Raw genomic sequence first — 20,240 nt, 5'->3', positions numbered from 1 at the left:
ACCATCCACTTTGGGCATTCACCAAACTCCCTCTTTCGTGCCCATTATGTGTCCACCTCACTCTGTGTGTTTCCCAGCCTCCTTCATTCTGGTTCAGGCACCATCCATTTGCTGGTGATGGCCATCTGGATTTTTATCAACCCATCTGACAAACCCCTACCACATGGTCATGGCACTAAATTCCTGGTGATTCCATCTCATTATTCTGATTTTCACAGATCCGAAGAGGAATAAACTAGAAGTTTCTATATTAACGTATAGTAAAATATACATACTTCCTCCTTCATACTAGTTTTCTCAGCTATTTTGTATGTTTCATATTGAAAAGTATTAGGACAATTTTGTGTGTTTTTCTTCCTGACTGTAGTCTGTGTGTTTTTAATTTTTGCTTTATTTGATGAAGTTGCTACTCATTTAGACGAGTGCTGCATAATTGGTAGTTTAACTTGCCCTATTGTGGAGTGTTGCTCAGGTATACACTGGTGTGATACTTGTTTAACGAGTCGCATAGTGTGCTGTATCTTTTCACCAATCTCCCAGTGGTCACCCGTCCCTTCTTCCGCGAGTTGGATACCCTTCGGGTGTCCCTCATCTGGGGCACAGGCAGTAGACGAATACCCCTCGCCAAACTACAGTTGCCCATGGATAAGGGAGGACTGGGTGCTCCATCCTTTGAAGCTTACTTTCTGCTGCTCCGCTGCACTGGGTTTCACGGTGAACCGTAGGCAGGCAGAGCATTGACGGAGATACACACTATGGCAGGACCAGTTACAGCTGGGAAACATCCTTTACAACGGAACCGCTACAACGCGGTACCGTTACGACGCAGTTTTAACAACGAAAGTCGTTACAACTTGTGAACTCGTGTAAAAATTAGTGCGTTTTCTCCTCGGGGCACCGCCAGCCGGAACCAAGTAGGTTTACCGCCTGATGATCAGAAGCTGCAAGAGACGGACTCTTGCCGTCTTGGAAGCGCTGGTGCCCATGAAGCGGCAACACCGCAAGGAAGCGTTTTTCTTTGAATAAAGAAAACGCACTAATTTTTACACGAGTTCACGATTTGTGCACTCCAACTTGGACTAGGGCAGGACGCACCTTAGCGTGTGTGGACCACCCAGTTCAATATCACGGTCCTGACGAAAACCAATGAATAAATACAATGGTTGAAACATGTAGACCTTTATAATTAATAGCATTTATCACACCTCACATAGCACACTTAGCTATTTTTATCAAACACTAGTCTTAACACCAAAGTCTACCTAATTAGGCATAGGTGTTACACATTTTTTTTAACTAGGGTTCAAGCACTCAAGAATAAAATACTTGCAGTGAGTAGTGTTGGCCCTTTTTAAACTCACTTGCTTGATCGCCCTGAACACATAAAAGAAAATTAACCAGCTCCACTGTAGTCAGGTGTCGCAGCACACCCTATAGGCACTCGGCCTATGGGGTGGGACCCCAATGATGAAGCATGTCACCAACCAGGTTGGTGAGTGAGGGGTCTTCTACAAGGATATGCATTATCCCTAAACAGGTTGGGGCACTTTGTGCTGAATTGAGCACATAAACCCATGTCCAGAGAAACCTTTTTCTCTCTGTTTCTGAGTGGATACTCCTCCATTGTTTTTGTAACTAATTCCGGGGACCAGGAGTTCCCAACTCACATAGAAAATTTTCCCTCGCTCTCTCTTTTGTTAATGAACAGTCCCAGGTCTACCAAATATGGTAAATCTGGGAATGCGTAAAAAACCATGGGAGTTGTGTGGGATCAACCACACAACGCCCATGGAATGCCTTCCCAGGGCAGAGTAAAGCAACACTGAGATTTGAGCTGCATTACGTCACTCCTGATTTATGATGTCACTCAGGGCCATGCAAGGTGGCCTTGAATGACTTAATAAATTGCATTTTTGACTTGCATTGCTGTTCTGCGGTGCAAGATTGACGTATATCCTCTTATAAATGTGCCCTTAAGTTTAGACTCGGTCTCTGCCAGAGTTTTGGGCATGCTGGTGTATTTCATAATTAACGAGTGGAAGTAGTGATCTCTTACCGCCTTTGACAGTGGCAAATGTGTTTTTTTAAACAGTTTTTATTGGTTTCAAGCGTTGGTGACAATAGTCAACAATACCCAATACCACTTAGCAATATAGAGTCGCAGTTTGGCAAAACATGCGTTATAACCATGTCCTGACTTACACATAGCATCTGAGTTAAACTTCATGGGCTCGACCAGTAAGATGTATTCCCCGTAGACTGGTGGGGGTATTTACGAATCGCCCTGATAGGCAGTTGTTGGCTCTTCCAGTTACTAGGGTGGGGCTCTGTGGCAGAGTCAGCAGCTGTGGATTGCTCCAGGAGATATGACTGTAGAGGGGTTCATATATCTCTAGGGCGGGAAGAGGGCGGCAGGAGTTCAGCATAAGTGTGCAATTGTTCTTGGCAGTAAGTAAGGTAATTCAACCAGTCTTTAAACTTGGGAGCCCTTCCCCTACCCCATCTGCAGGCCACTTGTCGTTTGGCAAACAGGAGTGTTAGGGAGATGTACTTCTGCAGTGATGCGGTCAATGCTTAGTGTTGCCTAACAGGGTGACAAGGTGGTCTTCTGGGATATGCAGACCTATCATTTTGTCAAGTGCCCCCAGCACCTCTGCCCAATATCTCCGAACAGGGGGACAGTCCCAGGCCAGGTGTCAGTAGTCGGCTCCCTCCCTCACACAGCGGTCGCAGCGATCAGTGCCGCGGAGATGAAGTTGCATGAGGCGCGCAGGTGTATAGTATTGACGGTGTTGGTACTGATAGTGGATAATGCGCAGCCGGCTGCTAGCAGACATTTTCTCTGTTTGCTGACAGCAAAATGCCCACTGGTCGTCAGTGAAAGGGGACTCTAACTCCTCCTCCCACCGAGTCCTGGCTGCGGGGGGGGGTCGTGAGCACTGTCTTTTTGGGTGGTACAATAGAGAAGTGAGATAATATGTGCAGGGTGTCTTTTTGCAGGAAGCTATGCAGTGGTGACCGTGCAGGGGGTTCCTGTGGGGAGCACGAAAGTGGCAAATGGTTGCTTATCATGGGACTATAAAAGGCATCCACTGCTTTTGGCTGGAAATGTAGCAGCATTTGTTGGCATATCTAAAACAAACCGAACATAACACAATAATCTACAAAAAGCAAAATAACAACACATGTAAAACATAACCAGTCACAGCACAACAAACCACTCAAAACAGAAAGCAACAAACAAATCTGCACTCAATACAGCAACATTGAATTGCAATAGTGCAACACCAAAAGAGCAGCCTAAAAGAACAGCAGAGCACATGAACACCATAACAACGTACCACGCAGCAAATATGCAAAAAAAAAATGTGTTACACATTACCAACCAGCTCTTGAATTCTGTTTTCATATTAGGCTGGTTAAAGGTGTTTTGGGCTGGAACTGCCTTAACATACCACCAAGGAAATGAAATCTCGCTAGACAACAATGTTTTGTGATCTGGTCCACGTTGTTATGAACCAGAAAGCTGTGCTGCTTCGGTGAAACGCCTTCCGCCGGATTTACACTGGTGATAATTTTCGAGTAGTGCAAGCGATGGTCGCTCCCTTTATGTAATGCCTTTCCATGCTGATGGTGTAAATGTAGCACTCCCTATTTTAGTGATCCTGTGTGAGCATGGACTGCAGACCGCTCTGCAACTCTGCAGACCTCTCTATAGCTTTCTGCAACTCTGCAGACCTCTCTATAACTCTCTGCAACTCTGCAGACCTCTCTATAGCTCTATGCAACTCTGCAGACCTATCTATAGCTCTCTGCAACTCTGCAGACCTCTCTATAACTCTCTGCAACTCTGCAGACCTCTCTATAACGCTCTGCAGACCTATCTATAGCTCTCTGCAACTCTGCAGACCTCTCTATAACTCTCTGAAACTCTGAAGACCTCTCTATAACTCTCTGCAGACCTCTCTATAACTCTCTGAAACTCTGCAGACCTCTCTATAACTCTCTGAAACTCTGCAGACCTCTCTATAACTCTCTGCAACTCTGCAGACCTCTCTGAAACTCTGCAGACCTCTCTATAATTCTCTGAAACTATGCAGACCTCTCTATAACTCTCTGCAACCTATAACTCTCTGCAACTCTGCAGAGCTCTCTATAACGCTCTGCAGACCTCTCTATAACTCTCTGCAACTCTGCAGACCGCTCTGCAACTCTGCAGACCTCTCTATAACTCTCTGCAACTCTGCAGACCTCTCTATAACGCTCTGCAGACCTATCTATAGCTCTCTGCAACTCTGCAGACCTCTCTATAACTCTCTGAAACTCTGAAGACCTCTCTATAACTCTCTGCAACTCTGCAGACCTCTCTATAACTCTCTGAAACTCTGCAGACCTCTCTATAACTCTCTGCAACTCTGCAGACCTCTATATAACTCTCTGAAACTCTGCAGACCTCTCGATAACTCTCTGCAACTCTGCAGACCTCTCTGAAACTCTGCAGACCTCTCTATAACGCTCTGAAACTCTGCAGACCTCTCTATAACTCTCTGCAACCTATAACTCTCTGCAACTCTGCAGACCTCTCTATAACGCTCTGCAGACCTCTCTATAACTCTCTGCAACTCTGCAGACCTCTCTATAACGCTCTGCAGACCTCTCTATAACGCTCTGCAGACCTCTCTATAACTCTCTGCAACTCTGCAGACCTCTCTATAACGCTCTGCAGACCTCTCTATAACGCTCTGCAGACCTCTCTATAACTCTCTGCAACTCTGCAGACCTCTCTATAACGGTCTGCAGACCTCTCTATAAAACTCTGAAACTCTGCAGACCTTTCTATAACTCTCTGAAACTCTGCAGACCTCTCTATAACTCTCTGCAACTCTGCAGACCTCTCTATAACGCTCTGCAGACCTCTCTATAACTCTCTGCAACTCTGCAGACCTTTCTATAACTCTCTGAAACTCTGCAGACCTCTCTATAACTCTCTGCAACTCTGCAGACCTCTCTACAACTCTCTGAAACTCTGCAGACCTCTCTACAACTCTCTGAAACTCTGCACACCTCTCTATAACTCTCTGAAACTCTGCAGACCTCTCTATAACTCTCTGCAACTCTGCAGACCTCTCTATAGCTCTCTCCAACTCTGCAGACCTCTCTATAAATCTCTGCAGACCTCTCTATAACTCTCTGCAACTCTGCAGACCTCTCTATAGCTCTCTCCAACTCTGCAGACCTCTCTATAACTCTCTGAAACTCTGCAGACCTCTCTATAGCTCTCTCCAACTCTGCAGACCTCTCTATAACTCTCTGAAACTCTGCAGACCTCTCTATAGCTCTTTCCAACTCTGCAGACCTCTCTATAACTCTCTGAAACTCTGCAGACCTCTCTATAACTCTCTGCAACTCTGCAGACCTCTCTATAACTCTCTGCAACTCTGCAGACCTCTCTATAACGCTCTGCAGACCTCTCTATAACTCTCTGAAACTTCTGCAGACCTCTCTATAACTCTTTGCAGACCTCTCTATAGCGCTCTGCAGACCTCTCTTTAGCTCTCTGCAGACCTCTCTTTAGCTCTCTGCAGACCTCTCTTTAGCTCTCTGCAGAACTCTCTATAACTCTCTGCAACTCTGCAGACCTCTCTATAGCTCTCTGTACTGTCACATTAACACTTCTTTCTCTTTTTGCCAGTGTTCAGAACGAGGATGCTGCAACGATGTGCATCTGTTACCACATAATTTTAATTTGTTTATTGTGTCAAAACACCGCATAGGTCTATCTGTATTTATGCTATGCGGAAGCCTAGTTTGCTTTGACTTTGTCGGCACAGTGAAAATAGACTTCATGGTGTACACGTGGCGGTTTTAACGTTTGCATTGAATTTATTTAAGAGCATTGCAGATTTCGCAACTTTTATATATTATTTCTATAACATTGTCCTCTACAGGAGACCCTTTTCTCTCTGGGACTTTATGATACCGAAAAATGTCACTCAATCTAAATTTTGTGTTAAGCCGGAGGAGATATCTGGTGGCATGCGCAACTACATTGTGTACCCGTTTTCATGTACAGGAATATTAACTCCCGTGGGAAATCTAATGCAGTGGTTCACGTTTTTAGAGAATTCGTTTCATTGATGACTCTGCCCTCTGGAAAACTTAAAATAAATAGATTAGAGGCCCACCTGTTCGGCTCCCTAAACTTGGCCGCTAGAAACTCCCTCAAACAAAAGGACTCGGGTGCCATTTCCCGTCTGCAGGAGTTTTTTCCATGCGCCACTTTGTTTATGTGAAAACATGGGTATTTGTGTTCCCAGCCCCGTTCTTTTAATTGTTCTAGTTCACAATGCCGTCGTGTAAGAAACTTTGGTACAGGAAGGGTTAGGTTTTAGAAGTATAAAAGTGCAAGCAGACATTTCTGTATTTAGTGCGTGTGCCCATAGGCCCTGCCTTATCTCTGTGACCTTATGGTTTCAAAAGTGTGCCTTACAATCCCATGGGCGTTGCCGGGGTAAAATGAACTAGGCTCACATGCCTCTGCTCTACTCCCGCCACCCCGGGGCCTTTTTTTCACTGGCAAACAAGTTCTCAGATTCTTTTTTGAAGTTCCAGTTTTGATTTTCCTTTGAGGGATATTCTTGAGGAAGGGCTTGCTAAAACTTGAGGGGGTGGTGGGATCATTTGTTGATCATATACCAGTGCAGCCATGCCTTCAGTGAGTGCACTGCATGCAGCCCATTCACGACCCTCATTACATGCTTTGCAGATGATGGCAGGGGAGGCAAGCAGGAGAGTTGGACGAGGACCCCTGGAATAAGTGGGCAAGGAGGATTTTATTGTGTGGCCACAGTAACTAAATTGTGTGTCAGGGAAAAGCAAACAACTATGTTCTATATAGTATGTACTCAAATACAAATTCTGTAGAATATTATTTACTAGTTTGACTTTTTAACAAACCTTGGTACAAAAAATGATCCCAGTATACAACAATTAATGATGCTTTCTTCTGTGGGTTCACAAGAACAGCGTTTTATTGCTGTCCTTTGCACCTCCCAGAATAAATTATGTTTTGTAAAACATATACAATGTTGCACACGCGAAACCAGCTGTTTGTACAAACATCTTGTTTTAAAACTTATGTCATTAGTCCCCCAACCCATATGTTTTAAAATGTGTCTTCAGTTTCCAGTGTTCACTCTAGGCTCCTGGGATTCCATCTTTCCATTAAGGGACAACCCAGAAGAGCAGTATACTACATTTTATATTTAGATGTTCTTAGGATTCAAGATATCATCTCTTAACAAGAGTGACAATATGTTTGGGACACTTGCGCTCTCTTGAAATGATCCCTCTTTGAGAATGGTGTCTGGATGTAGATTTTGGCAGCAACCTTTGAGAAATTTGTGCTGGGAACATCAAATTATGCTAGGTCTGGCGTTACCCAAAGCCATTTGTTTTTATTTAACTACACATACTTAAAGGGGCTTTCAGTCAGCCTCTTCATCCATTGGTCTGGTTTAGTGTCGTTCGCATTATGCTTACTTCCACCGCAGTATACTGTGTGGGCACAGGGTCAGTCAACTCAGGTCATTGGTTTACTTGATAGTGAGTGACGGCATTCTGTTCTTGCACAATGTGCACCTTAGCATTAGAAGGAGTCAACTTTTGTGCCAGGGACTATTTGTACAATGTGTACCTTTACAGTACAGTATGTATATTTTTGCTTTTAGACAATGCTTCTTTTACTTAGTTGAGGGACCATCAGCTCCCCAACACTGCTACTTGGCTGATCGTGTCCACTAGTATCTTACAAAAACCTTTTTAAAAACGAGTATTGGTGAAGCCAAAAGTCGGCAGCCAGCGCCAGACCTAGTGGCCTCGTCAATGCTTGTAATTCATGTGGAGAAGATGCAGCTCTGGAATCGCATTCTTCTAGTGGCACTAGTCTAAACCACTCATTAAAGAAACTTATTTTTTTCTGCAACAAATGGTGTGTGGTGCCTAGATGAACTGTGCCCAAGTCAAACTTTTTAAATCCGTGTGGAGGAAAACAATCGGTGTGATTGCACAGAACTCTTGCATCTGCGAGCTTTCACTGCACTGTGGCCTCGAGTATTGTTTCAACTGATAATATACACAATGAAAGCAATTGTCTAGAGATGAGGTGTATTTTAGCGATGGTCAACAGCCTGGATCAGTAGAAGTTATCGAAGAAGGTTGTAAAATTCATCTGACGAGAGAGTTCTTCACCATACCCTTTCATGAAACCTAACATCAGCTTCTAGAAAACCTACATGGTCGACATTTACCCGTTCCACACGCTACATTTTCGGGTAAAGCGAGTAATGGTGGTAATAGCAGAAGGCCACAAATGTTTTGGAACATTTGGAATCCCCCATACCAGAGGCATCTGCTTCCTGATTAGAAAATTATAATTGGAACCTAAAATAAAATGAGCTGAAAGTGAATTTGTTTCTGTAATTAACTTGCAGCGTTATTGTTTTATTACCTGTTTTAGTTTTCATTTTCTCTGAAAGAGACCAATCATCATACTACTTAAAAAGGCACCCCAAGTCCTTCATTTGAATACTCTGCAGACCATGCTCGCAATAAAGGAAAACAAAAGTGGCACAGATGGTAAAATGTGGGCACCTTGGGACTTTTTAGATAGCAACTTTGATTAGTAAATTCAAAGACAGGTGTGCTTTGATATTTCATATTAATTTCTGAAATTAAGACTCATGGCATACACTACCACGATTTTTTAGGTCTTGCTTAAGACGGCACATATGCTCTGTCGCTTGCGAGAGAGATTGTATAAAACAAGGGGCTTGTTGATCGACCTTGCTTACCATTCATTGCCACTCTTATGTGCCGTCTCATAATTGGACGGTGCCTGCTGGCTTCACTTCCTCTTCTCTTGTCTGGAGCATGGGCCAACTACTGATTGCTTCATCTTGTTTGCTTTCCTTCCACTGCTCATGCATTATTGAGGTACTATATTCTTCTTTTCCTGTCTTCTTTGTCCACGTTGCTTCTTCCCCTCCTGACCCACTTGTCCGTGTTACTTCTTCTCCTTCCACCTTCACCCTTGTCTGTGTTGCTTCTTACATATCCACTTCTATCCCCATCTTGTCTGTCTTGCTTCTTCCCTCCCACCTACAGTCCATCCCCACCTTCCTGTTGTCTATATGGCTTCTTATCTTCTAGCCCTACTCTTCAGCTGGCCATGTTGCTTATTCCCCTCAACCCCACCCTCCTGTTGCCCATGCTGCTTCTTCCCTACCACCCACCCAAGTCTCCAGTTCTCTGTGTCCCTCTCTAGCCGCCATAAGGAACAAGCATTTGCAGTGCAATAGGTCTCACATTTACTCTAGTTGAGCTATTGACATTGTAAATGACAATGCCCTTTATTCTTGGTTTTGTTTTTAAAACAGAAAAAAAAGGCATTGTCATTTATAATGCTTTATCTCTCGTATACTGAATACGTAGGTATTCTATATATCTGCAGTGATAGTGATCTTCTGGTGATTTCACACCTATATCTTCAGTGATGGTGATTTCACATCTATATCTGCAGTGATGGTGATCTCACACCTAAACCTGCATTGATGGTGATCTCACATCTATATCGGCAGTGATAGTGATCTCACACCTATATCAGAAGTAATGGTGATCGCACACCTATATCTGCAGTGATAGTGATCTCACACCAACCTATATTTGCAGTGATAGTGATCTTACACCAATATCTGCAGCGATGGTGATCTCACACCAATATCTACAGTAATAGAGATTTCACACCGATATCTGCTGTAATAGTGTGCCCACACCTAAATCCGCAGTGAAAGTGATCTCACACCTAAATCTGCAGTGATGGTGATCTCACACCTATATATGTGCAGTAATAGTGATTTCACACCTATAGATGCTGTGATGGTGATCTCACACCTATATCTGCAGTAATTGTGATCTCACACCTATATCTGCAGTGAAAGTGATCCCACACCTAAATCTGCAGTGATGGTTATCTCACCTATATCTGCAGTGATAGTGATCTCACTCCTCTATCTGAAGTAATGGTGATCTCACACCTATATCGGCAGTGATAGTGAGCTCACACCTATATCTGAAGTAATATCTGAGTAATGGTGATCTCACACCTATATCTGCAGTGATAGTGATCTCACACCGATAGCTGCAGTAATAGTGATCTCACACCAATATCTACAGTGATAGAGCACTCACACCTACATCTGCAGTAATAGTGATCTCACACCTATATCTGCAGTGAAAGTGATCTCACACCTAAATCTGCAGTGATGGTTATCTCATCTATATCTGCAGTCATAGTGATCTCACACCTCTATCTGAAGTAATGGTGATCTCACACCTATATCTGCAGTGATAGTGATTTCACACCTATATCTGAACTAATGGTGATCTCACACCTATTTCTGCAGTGATGGTGTTCTCACACCTATATATGCAGTGATAGCGATCTCACACCTATATCTGCAGTGATAGTGATCTCACACCAATATCTACAGTGATGGTGATCTCACATCTATATTTGCAGTGATCGTGATCTCACACCTATATCTGCAGTGATAGTGATTTCACACCTATATCTGAACTAATGGTGATCTCACACCTATATCTGCAATGATGGTGATCTCACACCTATATATGCAGTGATAACGATCTCACACCTATATCTGCAGTGATAGTGATATCATACCTATATTTGCAGTGGTAGTGATCTTACACCAAAATCTGCAGTGATGGTGATCTCACACCAATATCTGCAGTGATAGAGATCTCACACCAATATCTGCAGTGATAGAGATCTCACCCCTTTATCTGTAGTAAAAGTGATCTCACACCTATGTCTGCAGTGATAGTGATCTCACACCTATATCTGCAGTGATGGTGATCTCACCTATATCTGCAGTGATGGTGATCTCACCTATATCTGCAGTGATGGTGATCTCACCTATATCTGCAGTGATGGTGATCTCACCTTTATCTGCAGTGATAGGAATCTTACACCTATATCTGAAGTAATGGTGATCTCACACCTATGTCTGCAGTGATAGTGATCTAACACCTATATCTGAACTAATGGTGATCTCAAACCTATATCTGAACTAATGGTGATCTCACACCTATATCTGCTGTGATCTCACACCTATATCTGCAGTGATAGTGATCTCACACCAGTGTCTGCAGTGATAGTGATCTCACACCAATATCTGCAGTGATCGTGATCTCACACCTATATCTGCAGTGATAGGTATCTCACACCAATATCTGCAGTGATGGTGATCTCACACCTATATTTGAAGTGATATCTGCAGTGATAGTGATCGCACACCAATATCTGCAGTGATGGTGATCTCACACCAATATCTGCTGTGATGGTGATATCACACCAATATCTACAGGGATAGAGAGCTCACACCTGTATCTGCTGTGATAGTGATCTCACACCTGTATCTGCAGTGATAGTGATCTCACACCAATATCTGCAGTGACAATGATTTCACACCTGTATCTGCAGTGATAGTGATCTCACACCTATATCTGCAGTAATAGTGACATCACACCTATATCTGAAGTAATATCTGCAGTGATAGTGATCTCACACCTATATCTGCAGTGATGGTGATCTCACACCTATATTTGAAGTGATGGTGATCTCACACCTATATCTGCACTGATTGTGATCTCATACCTATATGTGCAGTGATGGTGATCTCACACCAATATCTACAGTGATAGAGATGTATAACATTGTGGATTTACCGACATTGGGAGGCTGATGAACTGAGGGATCTCGTACGTATATGAGACTGTGCACGCTACTCACCCCTTGTCCCTCAATTTTTCGTATTTTAACTTGTGCTCCTAAGCGGGTTTTCCTATGTAGTTTTAAGGTGTTTTTCAACAGTAATCTTACACCAATATCTACAGTGATAGTGATATCACACCTATATCTGAAGTAATGGTGATCTCACACCTACATCTACAGTGATAGTGATCTCACACCTCCATCTGCTGTAATAGGTATCTCACATCAATATCTGCAGTGATGGTGATCTTACACCTATATCTGAAGTGATATCTACAGTGATAGTGATCTCACACCTATATCAGCAGTGATAGTGATCTCACACCTATATCTGCAGTGATAGTGATCTCACACCTATATCTGCAGTGATGGTGATCTCACGCCAATATCTGCTGTGATGGTGATATCACACCAATATCTACAGGGATAGAGATCTCACACCTGTATCTGCAGTGATAGTGATCTCACACCTATATCTGCAGTGATAGTGATCTCACACCAATATCTGAAGTGATAGTGATCTCACACCTGCATCTGCTGTAATTGTGATCTCACACCTTTATCTGCAGTGATAGTGAGTCCACACCTATATCTGAAGTAATAGCTGCAGTGATAGTGATCTCACACCTATATCTGCAGTGATAGGTATCTCACACCAATATCTGCAGTGATGGTGATCTCACACCTATATTTGAAGTGATATCTGCAGTGATGGTGATCTCACACCAATATCTGCAGTGATGGTGATCTCACACCAATATCTGCAGTGATGGTGATCTCACACCAATATCTGCTGTGATGGTGATATCACACCAATATCTACAGGGATAGAGATCTCACACCTGTATCTGCAGTGATAGTGATCTCACACCAATATCTGCAGTGATAGTGATCTCACACCAATATCTGCAGTGACGGTGATCTCACACCTATATCTGCACTAATAGTGATCTCACACCTATATCTGCAGTGATAGTGACATCACACCTATATCTGAAGTAATATCTGCAGTGATAGTGATCTCACACCTATATCTGCACTGATGATGATCTCACACCTATATCTGCAGTGATGGTGATCTCACACTTATATCTGCACTGATTGTGATCTCACACCTATATGTGCAGTGATGGTGATCTCACACCAATATCTACAGTGATAGAGATGTATAGCATTGTGGATTTACCGACATTGGGAGGCTGATGAACTGAGGGAACTCGTACGTATATGAGACTGTGCGCGCTGCTCACCCCTTGTCCCTCAATTTTTCGTATTTTAACTTGTGCTCTTCTAAGTGGGTTTTCCTATGTAGTTTTAAGGTGTTTGGCAACAATCTTACACCAATATCTACAGTGATCGTGATCTCACACCTATATCTGCAGTGACGGTGATCTCACACCTATATCTGTAGTAATAGTGATTTCACACCTATATCTGAAGTGATAGTGATCTCACACCTATATCTGAAGTAATGGTGATCTCACACCTATATCTGCAGTGATATTGGTCTGACAGCTATATCTGCAGTAATGATGATCTCACACCTATAGCTGCAGTGATTGTGATCTGGCAGCTATATCTGCAGTGATGGTGATCTCACACCTATAATGCAGTGACTGTGATCTCACACCTATATCTGAAGTAATGGTGATCTCACACCTATATCTGCAGTGATAGTGATCTCACACCTATATGTGCAGTGATAGTGATCTCAAACCAATATCTGCAGTGATAGTGATCTCACACCAATATCTGCAGTGATAGTGATCTCACACCTATATCTGAAGTAATGGTGATCTCACACCTATAGCTACATTGATAATGATCTCACACCTATATCTGCAGTGATGGTGATCTCACACCTATATCTCCAGTGATGGTGATCTCACACCTACATTTGAAGTAATGGTGATCGCACACCTATATCTGAACTGATAGTGATCTCACACCTATATGTGCAGTGATGGTGATCTCACACCAAGATCTACAGTGTTGAGATATATAGCATTGTGGATTTACCGACATTGGGAGGCTGATGAACTGAGGGAACTCATACGTATATGAGCCTGTGCGCGCTACTCTCCCCTTGTCCCTCAATTTTTATTATTTTAACTTGTGCTCCTAAGTGGGTTTTTTTTTTTTTTTTGAAAACCTTTATTGCACAGTTTCAGCAAAACAAATACGGGCCCACAACCGTCCGGCCGGCCACGACAACATTTAAGCAACGTAGCAAGCTAAACTGCTACTCGGTAGCACCTCAATACAAAATAGCAATCAGCCTGGGTTACACTGAATATCTGCGCACTACCGAGATACAGGAGAAGTTAAGGTTAGTTTTTAAAGTTTTTAAAAGATACGGTTCAAAAGACAAGAACTAAGAAGGATCAGAGGCCAACCAGCCCACCGAAGGCATGTGAGGGCAATGTCTATCAGAAGAGATCAAACAAGCAAAAAACATAATCTGAGTAGCGGCATAGGGATGATACAACAGGATAAACAATAACACAGTATATTGCATGCCAGTCGCCGCCCCCCTCCCACAGAACCACCCTACTGACCCAAGGCAGAAACAGAAAAAGGAAGGGTATAAGAATAAAGAGAAAAAAAAAAAGGCCCATAGAAACTGAAACGAACAAAAGATGTCACCCCCAACCCCCCACCCTACACGCATGCAGAGGCTACGGCCTACCCCCCCCCCTAGCAGTGTGCCTGTTGCCCAAAAAAGAGTACCCGAAATACAGATGCAGAAAGAAAGAAAGAAAGAAAGGAATCATATAATGCTATAATAAAGAAGAGAAACGGAGGAGGAGCCCACCATCAGCCCCCCGGCATCTATTTTCCCATAGTTCAATATTATCTCAGGATGCATAGTCCGGTGAATAGCAGCATTACTAGCATACAATATAAAAGACACAGAGTCGGCCCATTGCGGTATCCAAGAAATCAACACGCCCCTCACCCATTCCGGTCTGCAACAAGGAGAACCATAAGACTGCAACAAGAAGCGTTCACCCCTGTCCCATCTTCACTCTCCCCCCCCACTAACAGAAAGAACCCAAAAGGGCGCGAACTGTAATCCAAAAGGGGCCCTTTGCTCCAAACACACAGGCAAGTCAAGAACACTGGAGTACAACGTTCCCTTGGTGAGCCAGAAATACACAACCCTCGAAGCACCAAATGAATCCGAGCCAAAGGAAAAAGTCTCGATGTCCAGCCCCTTCTGGAGCGAACCCCGGATATCAGGGGGGAAGACGTGGGGGAAAGGTTCCCGTCGCGATCGCAATCCGTGGGTCGTACCTCGGTCAAGGCAGACATCGTCCGTTGCAAGGACAGTCTCGGATCCCGGAGTCTCACAGCCACCACCAGTGCACAAGGCCGCCATCTTGCATGAGACAGGCGCGGGGCGAGAAATATCACAGTGGTCCGGCAGGTCCGCCATTTTAGAGCACCCCTGCGCAAACAATAGTTCGTCAATCTTAATGATCAGGGTTTGCGCAGAGTAAACCAGTTCGTGGTGAAGGGAGACGATAGTCGCCAATAAATCGCCGTAGCCCTGAACACATCCACGCTCCCCGCCAATCGTGTCCCACTGCGCCACACATCCGCGACCACACCATGGCTCCAGCTCCCCAAGGCCATGCGCCATTATGTATTACGCGGTTTCAAATGGACGCCCCCCCGGTCGGGGCAGGCGATAGAAGGCCCCGGAGCGGCCGCAGGCAGTGTCTCAAAACCAGCCGTCCCGTTTGAAATCAGCAGGGCGGATAGGTCGGGAACCTCCCGCTGGCAGCGGGCCAGCACACAGGCAGTCACTCGGCAATCCACAGGAAGGGTTCCCGCAGCCGCAGAAGAACTCCAAATACACGCACCCGGCACAATCAGCTCGGTACCTGTAGTCAAGTGAAGCGGGCGGGTCAAATTCGGCCGCACCCTCCATAGAGGGTCCGACCGGTGCAGGACAGCTGCTGACGCCCGATGTTGTTCTCTCCGCGGCCGGCTCCGGTGTCCACTCGAGGCCCCGGTCTCATGGTCGCTGCGGGCCGCAGACTGCAGTCGAACATTTCTCCAGGTTGCAAGGAGGTCCGAGCTTCAGGATTTCCCCACGGGCCGTCGGAGCATAACAGCAACCGCAATGTGCCCTCTGAACGCAGGATCACCGGCAGGATAGTCGCGAAGAAGGAGATGGTCCTCGGAGCCGAGGGACTACACGTCCGACCCGGTCGCCATCTTGGCTCCTCCTCCCCTAAGTGGGTTTTCTTATGTAGTTTTAAGGTGTTTGGCGACGGGGCACTAACCACAAGAGCCATTAAGTAAGTGATAAATATAATAAAAGGTGGCTGCTATTGTGTGAGCATGGGAAGGAGGAGAGGTGAGAGAGTGGTGGATTAGGTGGCGGATTTGATATATTACTGCGGATTTATCGACAATGGAAGGCTGATGGACTGAGCGGGCCTGTGCGCGCTGTCTTTTCTTCTCTCTTCGCATTTTGCCCTGTGCTCATAAGTGTGTTTCCATGTTGAATTAAGGTGCCTGGCAATGGGGAAGTGGCCGGCGCAGCCATAAATTAAGTGGTGAATATAGAGATGGGTGTCTGTTATTGTGCGAGCCCCAACTTTTTTGGTGGGAAAGCAAAACATACCGGCGAACAAAACACCGCAATGGTATAAAAAAGCTTAGCAGTGTCGGGTGATGTGGGCGTCGCACACAATAAGGTACTACTTATTAAAGTGATCACGCACATAATTGAAAAAGACAAAAAGGGTGACTAGTTGGAGAAAAAGGGAGAGGGGGCAGGTGCAGATGACTGTGTAACGATAGAGACGGAAAGGAAGAGAGGTGAGAGAGTGGTGGATTAAGTGGCGGGTTTGATAAATTACTGTGGATTTACCGACATTGGTATGCTGATGAACAGAGTTGACGTGCACGTATATGAGCTTGTGCGCGCTGCCCTCCCCATCTCCCTTAGTTCTTGGCATTTTTACCTGTGCTTATAAGTGTGTTTTAATGTTGAATCAAGGTGCCTGGTGACGGGGCACTGACCGGCGCAGCAGTAAAATAAGCGGTTTAATAGGGAAAAGTAGCAGTTAATTGTGTGAGCCCCAGCTTTTTGTGCGGGAAGTAGAGATCTTGCAGCATGCGGGCCAGCACGTGTATGTGGCAGGTGTGCTTGGGCTATATATGTGCCGAGCGAATGTGAGCAACGACTTCTAAACAATCTAAAAAAGATACGCTTGTGTGTGCGCATCAAAAAGGAAAACCTACTGGAGGACAAAGCGCTGTTGTGAAAAGCTCAGCAGTTTATTACAGCTTGAAACATACAATCCCAAATGCATCCCGCTGCAGCTGCCATTGCCCCTATGAGTGTGTCATAGGTTTTAGGAGTGTGTCCATAAAAGAGTGCTTACCCACCAGACGAAAGCCCAGCATGTGACGCTGCAAGTACACAATCCAGTCCGGATGGGTGAGCCGAGAAGGAGACAGGGCGTAAACACATAGGTCTCATTTCAAATAGGGAGTGAGCGTTTACCATAAATGATGACGCCCGCCAATACAAAAGAGGGGCGGCACTTCAAGTGCCCTTCAGAAACCTCCTTGATCACAAGACCCCTCACAGAGCGAGCAGCGCATGCGCTGCAACGCTAGGCGAGACCTAAATGATGCTTATACCACTTTTTTCTATAACTTTAGCCACACTGGTCTACAACATGGCTAAAAGACATTGGTAAAGCCACTAGCGCTCTCATAGGCGAGACCTATTGGCTTTGCCAATGTATGTTTCCAGTGCCACATGCTGGTAAAACTCTTTGGCTCCTGAAGCCAATGGTGAGTGCTGCCTGAACGCCTTGTTCCATTCTGGTTTGCTAAAGTTGGGTTTATTAATTTGATTCACTCGAGAACAACTGGAAAAAAGCAATGTAACCCGAGATTAGTGAGAATTGCGACTGCCATAGAGAGCAGTACGAAGCTGGGTTAATCGTGTACTTATTGGAAGTATACTTTTAAGTAGCCTGTTCCTGTGCAGTGTGACCTCTGTGTCGTTGTTGCCTTAGGTTTTGTGACAAGTAGGAGAGGGAGGAGGACTTACCAAGGTTGCCCAGTTGAAGTAACATATAATAGTATTGAAACACAACATAATGTAATTTTTTTTGTGCCTTTCATGGAAATAGAAACACATGCTTGTATGTGTGATCATACTTAGAATGAATAATTATGTCAGTAGGTTAACGGAGGAACTGCCTGCTGGGGTCCCATTCTCGAAAAAGTACATAAAGCCTAAAGAAGGAGGCAGATAGAAATGCTGATGAGGCTGGGACACAGTCAGTGGTAAATCATGCACAGACAGACCTGTGGCAACCTCCGTGCAGACCCAGCTGTCTTCCAGTGGCACATCCCCTGAAACATTTTGGTGGCAGCCCAAAACATTATGTAAAGGTAATTGGGCCTTGCTTACCAAAAAATAGACAAGCATTTACAATGCAACGGTTTCGCCTTTGGAAAAGTTTGAGCTATTGGCATTGTAAATGACAAAATTTGTATTTATGTGTTGGTTTTGAAAACAGATAAATAAATGGCATTGTCATTTACATTGCCAATAGCTCTAACTTTTCCAAAGGCGAAACGGTTGCATTGTAAATGCTTGTTTAAAAATTGTCATTGTCTATAGACGCTCACTCCGAAAACATTTTTTTAAGTGGTCAGCATTGGAAATTAATCGTGTTAGTGGTAAGGCAGAATGCAAGAGCTAGAATAGGAGCATAAAACAAGCATTGGAAAAGTCAATAGGTTTTGTCTTTTAGTATTGCTAATGCAGACAAATTGGCTTTGCCAGTGCTTATTGCTGATGCTGTTGAGCTTCAGAAAAAGAAAGAAAATATATGGTGGTTTGATGATGTTGAACAGCACCGACAATAAAAAAGTGTGATGATGTTCAAGCTTGCAAGATATGGCTCTTGATGCTGTGGCTGCCCTGTGTGATGATGTTTACGAGCGCATGCATAACCACACATGCATGAATATGCCATTATGTGAGTGCCATTTGATTGTTCCAAGATTATGGACGCTAATCTTGGAGTGGTAAATAAGAACAATAGGTTAAATGTGTGACACTGTTTTTAAAAAGAGTGGCCTGGTAGCAAATTGCAGCGGCCAGGCACTCTAAAAATGTAAAAAACAAATTTAAAAAATACTGACGGAAGAGGCAGGGAAGCAAAGGTGTAGCAGACTGGGCTGGGTGGGAAGTTAGCGCCTCTGTGCCACAGCATTAACATGTAACTAGATAGGGGAGCAATGGAGGAGATGGGGCAGCTGAATTTAAAAGATATAACAAAAATGCAGAGTGGGGCAAGGGTAGCAATGGTAAAGCGGGGAGGGCAACATGGAGAGCATGGGTCAAGAAAATGAGGGGTATGCACCACATGGGGAGAGCACATGTAAACATGTGCACTCCCATGGAGTGCTAGAGGTAGACCAAAAAGTAGTTCAGTGAGCTTGGGCAGTGGCAGGATACAAGTAGCCCAATCAGAAGAATAGTAAACAAAGCTATGTTCCAGTAGAGGCACTCTTGATAGGGATTAGGTCTAAGCAAACCGGCCTTCGTTCTGCTCCAATCTGAACAACCCCTCTGTATGGGAACACAAGCAACCACGGGTCAGCTGTAGCAAAGCTGGGCCTCGCCAGTGTTTTCCCATGGATTGAGGCACAGCAAGGCTCATTAACACCCACCTATGTACCGATGAGCAGGTGCCGGTTATAATACCTGCAACGGGTGACAGCACTCCAGGTGCCCTGTAACCCTGCCCTGGATCAGCGGACAGTAAGACATGCTTGTGGTTCGGTGAGATTAGACCCTTTAATATTAGCCCATGGACCCAAGCACATTAGGGTTCTGCGATTCCTGTCCATGAAACGGAGGCCAAGGGAAACTGCATGATACCTGCCACTGGACAGAGTACAGCGAACACTGTATCCTGCTCCCCCCGGCAACAAGTTGTGTTCTGCGGTGTGTGGGACATGAAACGGCCCAGCCTGCGGCGCCCGCCATCAATATTTCAGGCTGTGGGGAGCGCACCTCGTCCCACAGAGGAGGAAAGGAAAGCCTTTCACGTTATTGCACACAGGCCAGGCTGGTCTTTTATCAATGCAATCTGCGAAGTCGCCGTGCTACGTTGGCTGTCCAAAGGGTCTGCCTACACCACACCCCATCAACTGCACTACTTGCCCTTCAGGCCACACGCTTCCCCTACTTCCAGTACAACGCCTGGCACTGCTGACCCCGTCATGGAAGGTCTGTGCGTCTCATGTGTGGGCTGGACTGTGGGGTGGAAAGAGGAACCCGACGCAGTACTTCTGTCTGAACGTCTGTCACAGCGGCGGAACGGAATTTGCG

The 20,240-nt window shown here is 44.8% G+C and overlaps 1 protein-coding gene across 5 annotated transcripts in view; it reads left to right on the top strand.

Annotated features, from left to right (window-relative positions):
- ARL15 (ARF like GTPase 15) overlaps window positions 1–20,240 on the top strand; it is a 1,581,679-nt gene that overhangs the window by 47,272 nt on the left and 1,514,167 nt on the right. The window lies entirely within an intron of this gene.

This window comes from Lissotriton helveticus, chromosome 2_1, assembly GCF_964261635.1.
Source record: "Lissotriton helveticus chromosome 2_1, aLisHel1.1, whole genome shotgun sequence".
NCBI lineage: Eukaryota > Metazoa > Chordata > Amphibia > Caudata > Salamandridae > Lissotriton > Lissotriton helveticus.
Note: the sequence above shows the minus strand (reverse complement) of the source record. Positions and strands in the feature narration are given on the sequence as shown.